This window comes from Bufo gargarizans, chromosome 9, assembly GCF_014858855.1.
Source record: "Bufo gargarizans isolate SCDJY-AF-19 chromosome 9, ASM1485885v1, whole genome shotgun sequence".
Classification (NCBI taxonomy): Eukaryota; Metazoa; Chordata; class Amphibia; order Anura; family Bufonidae; genus Bufo; species Bufo gargarizans.
In genome coordinates this window covers 178,949,270-178,955,032 of record NC_058088.1, presented here as the reverse complement: position 1 = coordinate 178,955,032, position 5,763 = coordinate 178,949,270, and positions in this window count along the sequence as shown.

Below are 5,763 nucleotides of genomic sequence, written 5' to 3'. Positions count from 1 at the left end.
TGATCAGAGGAGGCACAATTTTGCCGATCGCAGCCTCCACGAAGCGCATGGAGAGATACCTGCTCCGGAGCGGGCACAAAACAACTCTCCCCAGCCGCATTGCTCCCGAGGCAAACAGGGAGCTTCTCAAGATGGCGCCGACCCCATCACCAGCGGTGACGGACGCAGACCAGAAAGCGGTGGGTGAGGAAAGCACCCAGGTGGATATGTTTGAAGGGGCAGGGGGATCCACGGATTTAAAACAGCTGGCGATAGAAGTAGCCAAACAGCTTGCCCCAGACCTCATAGCCTCGCTGTCCTCTACCATACAGTCAGCATTAAATAAGCTGCAAGAGGAAGTGGCACTGCATGACCACAGATTTCAAGAACTAGAACAGCGGGTGGATTGCATTGAGGAGGATGCTGCAGAGACAGCAAGGCAGCACAAAGACATGGCACAATTAGTAGTCAAGTTACAGGAAAAAGTAGAGGACCTTGAGAACAGGTCCAGAAGAAGTAATTTACGGCTAGTAGGGATTCCGGAATCCATACCGCCACAAGACCTGCGTCGTTTATTTGAATCGGACCTGCCGCAAGCATTAGGCCTACAAGGGAGGCGAAAAGTAGAGAGGGCGCATCGCGTGGGACCCCTGAGAGAGTCACCCTCCTCTCCGTCTGAAAGACAAAGACCACGCCAAGTCATCTGCAAGTACTTGGATTACTCGGACAAGGAGGACATTCTGAAGGCCTACAGGGTGAGAAAGGAGACTTTGATTATCCGTGGGCATAAAGCATTGTTATTTGCTGACTACTCAGTAGAAACTACGAAAAAGCGCAGGGCTTTCAGCGCAATATGCACAGGACTTTACAGAAAAGGAATCAAGTTCCAATTGTTGTACCCGGCAGTGCTGAAAATTAATAAGGGAGACGGCACATTCTGCCATTTCACTGAACCCCAAGAAGCGGAAAACTACTTGAATCAAGGTGAAGACGAAGAAGATCCGGTGAAAAGACAGCGGCAAAAGACACCTGAGGATCCCAACATGAACAACAGCTGGAGTCGAATTCCAACTTCTTCTAAATCCTCGAACCGTGGATCGCCGAAGGAACAGCGGTCCTATGCCAGACAGCACGTCACTCATCAGGTGGACTGACCTCTCCTCTCATGGACGGTAAAGCAGAAAAGGGGACTTTAACAAGAATGTTACACTGACGGTGAGATAAAGTTGCATACTAGTTAACCGTGTATACCAGAAAAAAGGAAGGTCTATATTACTGGAGTGGTGATCCAGATAGAGTATATATGTTGTTGCTATCTATGTCTGTTATATTTTTGCAGTTTATGTTGTTTCTTGAGGTTATAGGGTTACCTGTTACAGGTGAATTAGAAATGTGCAGAGAGATCATGCGGCGAGGGAGGGATTGCTCTGCTGGGAGGTGGTCTCTCCGTTGGAGATGGGCATTGCTCTTCTCCCTGTATAATATACAGAATAACCAAAGTCACAATACAACTTGCAAGGGAATTACATGAAAGTCATTTCATGGAACGTAAAGGGGTTGAGGTCTCCAAATAAGCGTATGAAAGTTCTCAGGCAGCTTAAAAGGCTGAAAGCTGATATAGCGTTACTGCAAGAAACACATCTTGCTGGGGACGATTTTACCAGAATGGAAAAGCTTTGGGTGGGTACGGTTTATGGATCAGCGGCAGTAGGAAGGAAGGGAGGAGTACTGACGTTGATAGGACGCCATATTCCACATACACTGAATGCTACTGACTCAGACTCAGAAGGCAGATTATTGCACACTCATATCTCTGGTCCATTTGGAGATTATAGCATATATAATGTATACGCACCTAACCGAGATCAAAAAAGCTTTCTAGAAAAAGTAAGCAGCAAATTAGCGAGAGATACTCATCCGCATTAGATAGTAGGTGGTGATTTTAATCTAGTGATGCATACCCTTGAAGACAGGAGAAATGACGGAAATAAAACACTGGGTGCACACACTACAGGACTTTGCAGCATTCACAGGTTTAAAGGACTGCTGGAGGTTGCGACACCCGCAGGGCAGAGAGTATACACACTACTCACATGTCCATGATAGCTGGTCACTGATAGATTACATGTTCTTGTCCCCGAGCACTTTAGGTAAGGTGAACAAAATTACCATAGGCGAATCTGATTATATCAGATCACTGCCCCGCTCTTACTCGAACTTACAGATCTTTTCCCCAGGGGACAGGACTATATCTGGAGATTTCCTAGCTTTCTCCTGCCAGATGACAACTTTCAACAGTTGTTGCAGGGTTGGTGGATGGAGTATTTTGGAGACAATCAGGAACACGTGCATACGCCTACACTGTTTTGGGAAGCAGGGAAGGCTGTCCTGCGGGGCCGTCTAATAGCCTATGTGTCCTCCATTAAAAAGTTAGCGAGAGCACGATATCAAGCTGCTAGTGAGAAACTGAGGAACGCATACAGTACTTATCTAGCAGATAAAACCTTGATACATAAAGAGCAATGGTCCACAGCCCAGAGAGAATTTGAGGACTGGGTAGAAAAAATAGAACAATGTAAAAAAACTAAACTAGATAGAGATTTACATAGATTTGGACATAAGTCTGGCAAACTTTTGGCATCACTGACGAAAGGGAGGAGACAGAAGACACATATTCACAGCATTCGTACGTGCGAAAATACTAGGGTACACAATCCCCAACAGATAACCAAGGTTATGGGGGAATACTTTGCCAAGTTTTATGAAGAGAAGGAAAATAATAGGGAGTTGGGACGGCAGTTTTTGGAAACTCTGTCATTGCCTACACTTTCAGATGATCAATTGTTAGTACTAAATGCCCCAATCACAGCGGCGGAAATACGGAAATACAAACTACCATAAAATCGTTCCCCACGGGGAAAGCTCCAGGCCCAGATGGCTATACATCTGATTTTTACAAAGCACTAAATCAGCAAATAACTCCTACCTTAACTACTCTATACTCCTCTGTCCTGGAAGGACAGGGTATCCCTGATCAGATGAATACAGCGTTGATATCCCTTATTTATAAAAAAAGGTAAAGATGCTGAAGATCCAGCATCTTATAGGCCAATCTCCCTTATCAACCAGGACATGAAAATACTTTCTAAAATTCTGGCAAATAGAATGGCGGAAATTCTCCCTTCCCTGGTGTCACCATTGCAGGTGGGATTTGTTAAGGGGAGATCTGCGGTAACGAATATAAGAAAAGTGTTGCTGGCTCTTTCGGTGGCGAAATCCCCTAGATACAAAGGCCTAACCCCAGCAGTGGTCACACTGGATACCGAAAAAGCCTTCGACAGCATAAGCTGGTCGTGGCTCAACCAAATACTAGACGTGTTGGGTTTTCGGGGTAGCTTTCGTACCTATTTGACGGCGATTTATTCCAATCCCACAGCCAGGATTTCTATGACTGGGTTTCTGTCCCCGGAGTTCGCTTTAGGAAGAGGAACGCGGCAAGGGTGTCCCCTGTCCCCCCTCCTATTTGATTTAGCTATCGAACCATTGGCCAGGTGTCTTGACTCCCCAGAACTCTATAAAGGGCTAGAGATTGGTTTCCGGAGCATGAAGGTAGCTCTATTTGCGGATGACATAGTGCTATTTATGGAAGACCCAGCCAGACATCTTCCTAAGGTGCTTCAAACAATATCCAGCTTCGGATCATTTTCGGGACTGAAAGTCAATAGTGACAAAAGTGAAATACTATTTCTGAATGATAGGACTGATGGGAACGGGATAATGGCAATAGAAGGAATACCTATAGCCCGAACCTTTATAACATACCTTGGTATCAAAATAGGAAGAAATATGGAATCTATATATAGGTTGAACTTTACCCCCTTAATAGAAAAGATTCTCAGGGAATTAAAACAGTGGCACGACCTTCCCCTTTCACTGATGGGCAGAAATCACCTGTTAAAAATGATATCAATGGCAAAACTACTCTACCCTTTACAGACAATCCCCCTACTATTAAAGCATAATGACATTAATAAAATCCGTTCTGCTTTTGTTAGATTCTTATGGCACGGCAAACGCCCCAGGATTAATATACAAAAGTTAATAGCTCCCAAGGAACTAGGTGGCATTGCCTTTCCTGATGTCAGGCGATATAACCTTGCCTGTATGGCTAGGCATATAGCGGACTGGGTTAATAACACTAGTCATTACTCGGCGCTATCGCTAGAAAGGGCATATTGCGCTCCTTGGTCGTTGAGTGCCCTACTACATGCTAGGCTACCCAATTTACCAACCTATATCAAGTCTTCAATCCTATTTAAAGACACAATAGCAACATGGTGCATACTACGCAGGGCGTACTGGCTACCGTTTAGGATTTCAAAGCACCTTCCGCTATGGGGGAACCCAGAGTTTCCATCGGGTCGTACAAATAGCTTGTTTAAGGAGTGGAGGGATAAAGGGATCTGGTTGGTCAAACACCTACTACACGCCTCAGAACCCCGTTGGTTGAACCGTGAGGAATTAATAGAAACATACTCCTTGACCAGATTTCAAACGATCCAGTTTGCACAAATTAAAATGGCTATACATTCCAATTTGGTTATGGTACACAAAGAAATAGGACAGAATACTATAGACAAACTTTTAGGTTTGGGAGGTGGGAAAACGTCAGTCTCTCATCTTTATTATGGTCTAAGGCAGGAAGACTCACGGTACAATAAAATGGGCGACTTTAGTCAGTGGGAGGAACAATTGAACACTGGAAATGTATCTCAGTGCATAATAAAAGGATGGCTGAAGGTGAGTAAGTTTATTATTAATGAGGTGTGGAGAGACACCCAGCTACGCATCATGCACAAAGCGATCTACGGTTTTAACATTCCACCTCATCCACTTAGGCCTGATCGCGTAACAAACTGCCCCAAATGTGGACTGGGATATACAGACCTTTTCCATGGATTATGGTCTTGTACACAATGTACTCAGCTATGGTCTGCTATTAGTGATGTGGCATTTGAGATATGGGGACAAAGATTTACACTGAACCCTTTATTATACCTATTCCACTACGATGCAGAGGAAGAAAGAGGAAAACATCCCCCCCCCAGCTGTTCCATTCACTTTGTATTATTACTAAACGAATGATACTACAAAGGTGGCTGCAACCGGAATTACCCACTATTGCAGAAATACTCCACCAGTTAAAAGCTTTGTTCTATATGGAAAGATCAATGATTTTTCAAACAAAAGAAAAACATACGCAGAAGTTGTTTCAGAAATGGAGACGATACTTGGTAAAGTACATGTCCATTGCGGAATTATGCTCCATTATGGAACCGTTTACACTAACAGAATGGTACTTGACGGAGCAGCTGAAGGGGAGCTTAGGCAGGTTGCAGGTAACGATGACTCGAGGAGAATCAACCTAACTCTTGGTTATAGCTACTGACCTCAATTTAAATATCATGATCTCTACTTTGCACATTATACTATCTGTACCACTTACCAAATCACATTTCATTGATAAGATGTTGATAATTCCCTGTGATTGGATCCCGTTGTTGTTTTAAAATACTTGATCCTGGGGTCTGAGTACCCCGCTAACTGATTATGAATATGAATATAACTACTATGTTACATGTTTGTAATATGTGGGGCATATTGCCCAATGTTATGTTGTCCTTTATACTGAGAAAAATGAATAAAGAAATTATAAAAAAAAAAAAAAGTGTAATAGCAAGCGATCAAAAAGTCACACACATCCCAAAATAGTGCCAATAAAAC